Source organism: Ascaphus truei, chromosome 9 (genome assembly GCF_040206685.1).
Source record: "Ascaphus truei isolate aAscTru1 chromosome 9, aAscTru1.hap1, whole genome shotgun sequence".
Lineage (NCBI taxonomy): Eukaryota > Metazoa > Chordata > Amphibia > Anura > Ascaphidae > Ascaphus > Ascaphus truei.
Window position 1 is genome coordinate 13,853,537 of NC_134491.1, and position 10,864 is coordinate 13,864,400.

General features: G+C 42.8%; 1 protein-coding gene across 4 annotated transcripts in view; it reads right to left on the minus strand.

Moving 5' to 3' along the window:
- RMDN3 (regulator of microtubule dynamics 3) overlaps positions 1–10,864 on the minus strand; it is a 65,444-nt gene that overhangs the window by 49,647 nt on the left and 4,933 nt on the right. The window lies entirely within an intron of this gene.

The window sequence follows — 10,864 nt, forward strand, 5'->3', positions numbered from 1 at the left end:
TTCTCATATTTATTTTGTTTTTCTTATACATTTATGTTATTTCTATGACGTACAAGTCACCTCATAAAGGGGGCGTGAGCTTTTAGTATTAGGGTATAAATATATTGTATGCCGTATACCTGTCTGAGAGCTTTGTCGATAAACTGTCTCCAGTGTGCACCGGTTTGCAAATAAACTCACTCGTTATTCTGTTATTGAACCCTAACTTGTATTATTTATTCGCCCTTTCACAATACCTCCCTGATGGCGGCCCTGCTCCCACTCTTCTTCTGTCTGTGATTCTCATCTTGTTCTACCTTTTGCTCTTAAACTGAGTGAATGGGGCTTGTCACGTACAGCACCCCTGTGAGTACGCGACCTGCTTACAGGACAAGGGTTAATACACAGCTTGTAAGCTGCCCCACTCTTCACCTTCGCAAAGGTCCCTCAAATGAGTAATATCTCCCCTAAATCCGTCCCCATATACCATCTGGCACGAACAGCACACAAGTGAGCACGTGACTTAGATATGCAACCAGTGTTTAATACACACGGCTACTCTAGCCAACTCACCGTTTGCCTGCGCAAGGTACCTTCAATGAGTTAATATTGACCCCTTACTCAATTGCAATGATATCTATACGCTTCCACCACCCAAGATATTTATGTAAATAAAAAGATGTAAAATTAAAAAAAAAAATCTGTCAGGGTCTCAGGTCCCTGTTTATTATAGAACAAAATATGCACTTAACACACAAAAATCTGTTGTAGCAAAACGTGTCCGAAAATGTAAATACAGTACTCTCTCCAGAGCATGCAATCAATTCATTCAGGGCCCAAAGTATCACTTAGTAAATGTTTTAATATATATATATATATAAATACAGTGTTTAGATTACAGAAAAAGGATTAAAAGAACATACAATTACAATAAATGCAGAACAGTTTCTCAAAATAACAGGATAAAACATAAAATAGAAATACCTATACAGTACATCACCCAAATGTCATAGGTTCTCTCCCAGAGAGGTCACTGGCGCAGGGAGATGAGATATCACGTGTTTGGTCCAAACACACCTCTGTTGAAATCGGATTTTCATAATACCTTGCTAAGGTTAATGTACTGTTTTTTTCCCCATTGAAACAGCATAAACCTACCCGTCGTAAATCAGCTGTTAGATTGACAGTTTTATGACTGAGTAAAAAAAACCTCTTCTACCAAACAACTTTAAGCTTAGAAATAACCGTTTACGTTAGTGTCGGGAGAACCATACTTTACTCCCATCTCTGGCAAAACAAATGATCTGATTCTAGATTCTATCAGTCCTACAACCAGGCCTGGCCAAGAGGTTAGCAGGCCATAAAACATTGCTTTGTATTTTTAAAATCAGACTGTACCCACATTAACCCCTGAGGCACCAGATTGATTAAAATACAAAATATCTCATGATACTATCATGACAGGGCTCATATAAAAGATAACCCTAGGTGTAGAATAGGAGGAAGCACAATCTATGGAAGGAAGGAGGGACAGAGGGGGTGCTGACCGCTGCTGGTGATGGTGCAGAGGGTTTGTGGACTCAGATCCAAGTTGTAGAGCAGGGGAAGGGAGGTTTGGAGGACCTCACTTGGTCCGTTAGCAGGGAGAGGGGAGCCCGACGGAAGTCAAATCCTGACTTCTGCGGCTTTCCACCCCTATTCCTCCCTGGTGGTGGACCTGCTCCAGTTTTTCCGCTGCACTTCTTTAGCCTTTTCTCCCTCTACCTTTCTGCACTCTCTCAAACTGAGCAAATGGGGATCAGATAACCCTAGGGTGTAGAAGAGGAGGGAGCACATGGTAACTAAGCTATAGCAGGAAGGAATACAAAGGCAGGCATGTTTGAAAGGACATGGGAAAGAGATCAGAAAGTTGGTGACATGGGGAAAGGGGAAGAGGTCGTGATACTCTCAATTTCTTTAGCTATCTCTCTTCTTCCCACTCCCTAGAAAAAAATAACAATGCAGGTGGACCACACACCCTACCAAAAGCTTCTAAGAATTTAAATCCTATTTTATCCATCCCTCAGCTGCTTAATGTTAGAATAATCTTGTTCCTCAACTAAACGGCAGAAGCAGACTGTGGCATATTGGAGTAATGAAGGATATTGGTCTCGCTTATAACTTAGAGCCACCTCCCTCTTGTTGTACCATGAATAGTCATTACTGCTGACAAGCCATGGTGCTTCTACTAAAGTCTTCTTCAGGCCCACACAGTAGTAGGTCTTAAAATGCCACCTTTAAAATGAATTTTAATCTATGCGGTGTAGTGCTGTCTTCACCAACAGGAAGGTGATAAACATTCAGAAGGTTTAGATCTGCCTGGAAGTACATCACATTTATTGAAGAGCTTCCCCTATACACCTCACTACCGGGATGTCTTCTTTATTCTACTTAATGGAGGTGATTCACTAAAGTGCGAAAGCCGTGATCATATAATAAAAAAAATATTCTATGAAAAGTCAAACTGGCCTAGGTATTTATTGGTCAGTAAAAACAAATGTTAACATTGCCCTCACCAGAAACTGTTATCTAAGAGAGCTTTGATCTGGGATTGTGGGGTGATTGAGCTATAACCTAATGCTCAACAATGTCCTCTGTCTACCCCTTTTGTATCTAAAGCCCTCTCCCCCCTAAAACCTCTCACTCACTGCCCCACACATCTGGAATGCCCTTCCCCTCAATATATGACTAGCCCCCTCTCATCCACCTTTAAGACCCATCTTAAAACACACCGAAGACACATTTACCAGATCACCCTCCTGTCTCTATAAGTTCTTAATACTTACCACTTAGATTGTAAGCTCTTCAGGACAGGGACTCCTTTTCCTAATGTTACTTTTATGTCTCAAGCGCTTCTTTCCATTATTTCACGTATATTACTGCTGTGAAGAGCTATGTACATGGATGGGGCTATATAAATAAAGATATATATACATACAAACATACATACATACATACATACATACATAACACAACTGTTTATAGTAAGGTGTCAACCAGAGCCCCAGAGCTTAACCTGCGGTTGTCATTGATTACCAATAAGATGATTGGTTTATATTATGGAGGTCTGGTGACAGTACCCAGACCAACCAGAGGCTCTGGGTGTCATCTACAATGGGGACCATTTATTCCTGGAACCGTGAGGAGCAGAGAAAGGTGATAAAATGATCACCATTCAGTCGAAGGTTTTTACTGAAAAATAAAAGCATGATTCACAAGAATAACAAATATATCGCTGACATTTGCAATCAGACAAATTAAATGACACCAAATATGGCAAGTTGGCCTATGTGAAATATTTCAACTTCAAAGACTAAAGTTACCCCTATCAAGATCGGTGTCCAAACCTGTATTTTAATTATATAACTGCAAAGGTGAAGCTGGCACCATTCTAGGGGGGAAAGAACGTTATGGGGGTATTTTTATACTCGGGCAGCTTTGAATAAATAAAAAAAAAGAAAAATTATTTTCTCTCCCGAAGCCTTAAAAATGTAATTAGAGAGTGATGAGGGGAGTTACAGACACACCCCAGAAGGTGGCTTATTCAGTTTGAAATGCAGGGTTTTTTAGTATAAAAACCATGCATTTGTGATAATATATGAATTTAGAATTCAACGAAGGGAGTGTTGACGCTATGACACGTGAATTCACATATTTCCAACTCAAGACCCTTTGAGAAGCCCAATATGTGGTGTATGTTTCTTGTAACACTCTTTTCTGTAACGAAGCACTGTACTACTTTGGTATGTTAAAGCTAAAATGTAATAGGTAGACCAATTGAACTTGTTTTGAAGAGAGTAACTGCATTTTCAGACACATTTTGCAACAATAGATTTTTGTGTACCAATTACAGGTTTGTTTCCAAGTAAACAGGGGACTGAGGACCCCTGGTGGCAATATCCTTGGTGGTGGCAGCGAGTTTGTGGTGTATTGTGACAGATTGTGTGGGGGGGGGGGAGATATCACTAGTTTTAGGGACCCAAGCAGGGGGGATAAGTGGGTCAGCTAGATAGCAGTGTGTATTAACCCTCGTCACGTGCTCACAGGAGTGCCGTTCGTGACAACGGGTCTTTCGGACTTCCGACGCCGGGTTGGAATACCACCAGAGTAAATATTATCATGTACCTGTCACATTGTACGTATATTATTATCAGACTTGCTCCCTTATGTCCAATTGTGTCTCCGCACTACAGAATATGTAGGTGCATTATAAATACATTATTTAATTAACATTACAGTGCATTCATTATTTTTAATAAATGATTTGTATTTAGCAGGCAGCTTTGACCCTTTCTTTTAAAGGGTTAAAATCGGACTTTTTGCTTTTTAATTTAGTGAATCATTAGGATGGAAGATGCCCGTTCCTTTCATTCCTCTGCTTGTGACGTTCCTGGCTATATTTATAGGGTACTAAATTGGGAGATTTGAGGCTGATAAAAGTCCGCCCAGAAGAAATGCGATCGATTCTGTGTATCCTGGAATAATGTGATCATTGCATGCGAGTTTTATTGATATGAAACAGACAATATTGTAGATCTGAGCACAGGCAGGTATACTTTTGTCTATTAGCGGATATTAAAGATGGTATCTATATACAAATGTAAGTTTACTTTATTAGAGGATTAATAAGCCTGATTGTCATATATCATTTTCTTAGACACTTCCAAAACACAGCTAATCACTTTAAAGCAATAAAAACACACACACACACACACACACACACACACATATACACACGTATAGTAGGTGCTTTCGTATAGATTATTTAAAAAAATTAAGCACTAATGTACAAAAGTGTTAAGTAAAAGATAACTTTAAACATTATATACTAAATGGAATTTCGTTTTTAACGATTGTTACCGTACTTTTCCTGTGCCTCGCGCTGCAGAGCTCTCATTGTAAGCTCATACTTTGTATTTATAAAACATACTTTCCGTTGGTGCCTTAGCTGGAAAGCTTCCTCATTTTTGGCTCGTAGAATTCCTCTCGGACCATTACAAATACAGCTGTGCAGACGGCAGCTTCCTAACACGTAGTCATTACATTCAGGGTGACCCACACACCCACACACCCACAATCACAGAGGGATACGTGGTTAGAGTCCTTAAACTGCCACAGTGACGATCGGGGTACTATTGCACGGAGACTCCGTGGATAGTGCCCCGATTGGCACTATTGCAGTTTACTTAACACCCTAACAATGTCAATTTCTCATTGTGTACCTTTGCATGAATGTATCAAGGAGCTTGACCATCAACTTTGCTTGCTGCGCTGTGCGGGGTGATTGTTGGGGCAGTTAGGAGAGGAATTATAGGAAGGTTTATAGCAGGGGCGGCCAACTCCAGTCCTCAAGGGCTACCAACAGGCCAAGTTCTAGGATATCCCTGCTTCAGCACAGGTGGTGCAATCGTTGACTGAGCTACTGATTGAGCCACCTGTGCTGAAGCAGGGATATCCTTAAAACCTGCCCTGTTGGTGGCCCTTGAGGACTGGACTTGGCCACCCCCTATAGGGTCAGTAGAGCCGTCATGTGCTGGGAAAACTATCCATACCCAGCGGCTGCCCTTACAATGCATCTGACCTCAGACGCGCTATTAGAGAGGGTTGGGGTTCCTTACAATGCATCTGATCTCAGACGCGCTATTAGAGAGGGTTGGGGTTCCTTACAATGCATCTGATCTCAGACGCGCTATTAGAGAGGGTTGGGGTTCCTTACAATGCACCTGATCTCAGACGCGCTATTAGAGAGGGTTGGGGTTCCTTACAATGCATCTGATCTCAGACGCGCTATTAGAGAGGGTTGGGGATCCTTACAATGCATCTGATCTCAGACGTGCTATTAGAGAGGGTTGGGGTTTCTTACAATGCATCTGATCTCAGACACTATTAGAGAGGGTTGGGGTTCCTTACAATGTATCTGATCTCAGACACTATTAGAGAGGGTTGGGGTTCCTTACAATGCATCTGATCTCAGACACTATTAGAGAGGGTTGGGGTTCCTTACAATGTATCTGATCTCAGACGCGCTATTAGAGAGGGTTGGGGATCCTTACAATGCATCTGATCTCAGACACGCTATTAGAGAGGGTTGGGGATCCTTACAATGCATCTGATCTCAGACACGCTATTAGAGAGGGTTGGGGTTCCTTACAATGCATCTGATCTCAGACACTATTAGAGAGGGTCGGGGTTCCTTACAATGTATCTGATCTCAGACGCGCTATTAGAGAGGGTTGGGGTTCCTTACAATGTATCTGATCTCAGACACGCTATTAGAGAGGGTTGGGGTTCCTTAAAATGCATCTCATCTCAGGCGTGCTATTAGAGAGGGTTGGGGTTCCTTACAATGCATCTGATCTCAGATGCGCTATTAGAGAGGGTTGGGGTTCTTTACAATGCATCTGATCTCAGACGCGCTATTAGAGAGGGTTGGGGTTCTTTACAATGCATCTGATCTCAGACGCGTTATTAGAGAGGGTTGGGGTTCCTTAAAATGCATCTCATCTCAGGCACGCTATTAGAGAGGGTTGGGGTTCCTTACAATGCATCTGATCTCAGACACGCTATTAGAGAGGGTTGGGGTTCCTTACAATGCATCTGATTTCAGACGCGCTATTACGGAGGGTTGGGGTTCCTTACAATGTATCTGATCTCAGACGCGCTACTAGAGAGGGTTGGGGTTCCTTACAATGCATCTGATCTCAGACGCGCTATTAGAGAGGGTTGGGGTTCCTTACAATGCATCTGATCTCAGACGCGTTATTAGAGAGGGTTGGGGTTCCTTACAATGCAACTCATCTCAGGCACGCTATTAGAGAGGGTTGGGGTTCATTAAAATACATCTGATCTCAGAAGCGCTATTAGAGAGGGTTGGGGTTTCTTACAATGCATCTGATCTCAGACGCGCTATTAGAGAGGGTTGGGGTTCCTTACAATGCATCTAATCTCAGACGCGCTATTAGAGAGGGTTGGTGTTCCTTACAATGCATCTGATCTCAGACGCGCTATTAGAGAGGGTTGGGGTTTCTTACAATGCATCTGATCTCAGACGCGTTATTAGAGAGGGTTGGTGTTTCTTACAATGCATCTGATCTCAGACGCGCTATTAGAGAGGGTTGGGGTTCCTTACATTGCATCTGATCTCAGACACGCTATTAGAGAGGGTTGGTGTTCCTTACAATGCATCTGATCTCAGACGCGTTATTAGAGAGGGTTGGGGTTTCTTACAATGCATCTGATCTCAGACGCGCTATTAGAGAGGGTTGGTGTTCCTTACAATGCATCTGATCTCAGACGCGTTATTAGAGAAGGTTGGGGTTTCTTACAATGCATCTGATCTCAGACGCGCTATTAGAGAGGGTTGAGGTTTCCTCGGAATTTCACATAGGGTTCCTTAACCAAAAAAAGTTGGAAACCATAGATCTGATTTGTCGACGTTTGCATCTGTAACAGCCACTGTTTCTTTTATTGTGCGTCAAATGTGAAATATCAGAGATACGGCTGTAACAAATAAAATGAAAGAACGTGTCACGTCAATGAGACACCGGCACAGATTTCACAGCGATGCTGGGTTCGAATATTCATCGGAATGATCTTGATACAGGCCACGCACATCCCTGGGAAACCAGCTTCTGCCACAAATGACCTGCTGCCTCCATCTGCCATTCCTAAGGCCTTGACCCCGTTGCCTACTACAGCGTCCGCTGTGGCGAACGCTGCACGGACGAGAGCCCTCCCCTCAATGGCGCCGGGCCCGCTGCGAGGGGGGGCTGCAGCGCTGGGGCGAGAGCTGTTCCTGCTCTCAATAGAATTGAGAGCAGGACTCGCGTCGAGCGATCTGGCACGCCCCCCGGCGGTTCAGCCAATGAGGGCGAACCTGCCGGGTGACGTCATGGCTGCGCCCCCGTCACTCTCCCGCCACGCCCCCCCCCCGGTCTCTCTTCCTGCAGTGCGCTGCAGACCAGGTAATCGGCTGCACGCGCCGCCAATCTCGCGGGCGCGCGTTGCAGCGGAGATACCGGGGCCTTAGCCTAATGCTCTTCAGCCTCCTAGCAGGGATAGAGGCTGCCCCGGCGTGGCTATTCCTGTGGGATAGAGACCAGCGGAGAGAAACCGCATTGTGCAACATCAGTTTGGCAGACTGGACTTCTATTTTCTCCAAGGAGATTTGTTGATGCCTGGACACGCTCAGTGAGCACTACACAGTGTAGCACGCTCATTTACAGGAATGGGGCGGTTAGAAGTCTCTTTCAGTGCCCGATAAAGGTTTCCCTCTACCTTTCAGCTGCCAGACGGGTTAATCATCTCCGTTATCAGCGCTCTGCCAGCAAAACAACTAATTGACCATATTATACGGCGCAAGGGGTCGAATTTTATTTGGGCACTTTATAGTTTTTAATAACAATGCAAAACTGGCATCCAGTTTTATAATATCCATAAAAGCCCCACAAAGATATTTATGGCTTTGACAATATGGGAACAAAGATTCGACCACGAAGGAACTATTAAATTATATGAACTGTGTTTAAATCCAGTCCTCCCCTCCTAACGGCCTATTTATTGCCAAGTGGAGATATTTGCTTAGGGACTTTGTCCAGTTGCACGTCTGTGGTTCTCTGGTCCAGGGATGTCACCTATTTAACCCCGAACACTCGACTCCAACTGCTGTAACCAGATCTCTTGTGCTGCTGAGGGCTGTGACTGTGCCAAGTGGAGAACTTCCAATGGAGGTTAGAATTTGCTGATCTTGTGCAACAAAAATATGAAATATTTTGGGGGGTTTTTAAACAATGGAAAGCGTCTCCAGAGCTCCCTCAGGGGGACTGGTTACTCCAGAAGCTGGTATTTAAAAAGGAAAAAAGTCCAGCAAATGTTTTTTTTTTCATATAATTATTATTTTATTTAACGATTTTACCGGGAAAAATACATGGACATAAAATCCTTGTTTTCATTATGTCCTGGGACAGAAACCCCTATTACACGCTTATTATGCATGTTTTTATGTTACATTTATATTTTTTCCTTTATAGCGCTGACAGTGTATGCAGCGCTGTACATAGCATTTTGAAGGCACAATGAGTTCTCGCCCCGCAGAGCTTACACTCTTTTTGGTGCCTAAGGCATTTCGAAGTACAATTTTATATGGATGTTTAAAATAACGAAATTTTACACTACAGAATAATGTATTTCCATTTTAGATCAGTATGTATCTATGTTTATCTTACACTAATTATGAATGTCTATATAAAGATCTAATAAATGCAGGTTTTTGCTTTGATCCAAAACGTACGTACGTGTGTGTGTGTGTTTTGAATGTCAAACTTATTTTAGATGTTTACTTATAATTTGCATTTATTGCATTTCACACTCTATAAATTATGAATGTCCAGTTTATATATTATATTAAATATTTACATTTATTTTCCACTGTGTAAGTATAAAAGTCCAATTTCATTTAAGACCCTAATGGGATTTTAAAAGAACATATATGTTGCATGTTATGAGATGGCTTATATTTAGTGCTTCATTAATATCCCTACATTCAGTTTGTGACAGTGTTGAAACTGCCTCTGATTCACGATGAATATGATAGTAAGACAGAATGATAGAGGAGGACATGTCAGGACAATCGCAGAAGAACATACATACACCAGATAGGATTGCTCGGTGCATGCAGAGCAGGCAGTGAATCTGTGTAAAAGGACACAGCCAAATAACCTTTGTCCTCTTGTCGGGAATTAAAGACCCAAAGCAAACAGACCCCCTTGCTGGGCCCTGTTTCTGTTGGCTGCAACAACAGCCCCATATCCCAGATCAGCTCCAACCGAGACTTGTCGGAGCCTGAGCCAAGTGGAAATAAATGGATTCATGTGATAAATGGCACCTCTGAGATACATTACCCGCACTTTATAGCTCACTCGCACGCTACTACAGCACAGGCTCACTCCCCAGAGCACCAGGCATCTGAATTTGGAAACACAATACCAGTGACTGTGCAGAACAGTTGTGTTTCCCCCCCTGTGATGTTCTGCATGGTGAAAGGCCGGCAGCAGCTAGAGATGTGAGAGCGTCACGCTCGCGTTAGCAAACTTTGCACATTTCACGCTCGCGTTAGCAAACTTTGCACATTTCACGCTCGCGTTAGCAAACTTTGCACATTTCACGCTCGCGTTAGCAAACTTTGCACATTTCACGCTCGCGTTAGCAAACTTTGCACATTTCACGCTCGCGTTAGCAAACTTTGCACATTTCACGCTTTTTTGGTTTGCCAAAAAAGTTTTGTTTCGATCCAAAAGTTTGCAAAACAAACTTCACTTAACGCTAAAAATGGGCATTGCATATTCATTCATTTCAACTGCTTTTGCTTTTTAAATTCGACCAAATGTTAAAAGGAAAAAAAAGCAGAATAGTGAATTTTAAACAATGTGGGCCACTTTGCTAAAACTTTAGGCACCAAAAGAGCAATGTAAACTTGTGCAGGTTTGTGGGGAGTTTGAACGAGATAGAAGCGATTCTCGGCAGATTTTCACACCGCGGCCTGCAACGCGTTGCTAAGCGCTCTCAGTGCAACACCTCACTAAGTGCTCAGTGCAACACCTCACTAAGTGCTCTCAGTGCAACACTTCACTAAGTGCTCTCAGAGTGACGCTTCGCTAAGCGCTCTCAGAGCAACCCGTCACTAAGATACTCATTTACAGGGTCATTTACTCTCATAGAGTTAAGTGGAGCCTCAATTAGTCTGATCTTACACACTAAAGTGCATTGTTTAGTTATTTTTTTTACTCAGAATCCCCATTTCACTCATTTTTGAACCTTGAATACTGTGCAGCTGTACACAATCCTATAC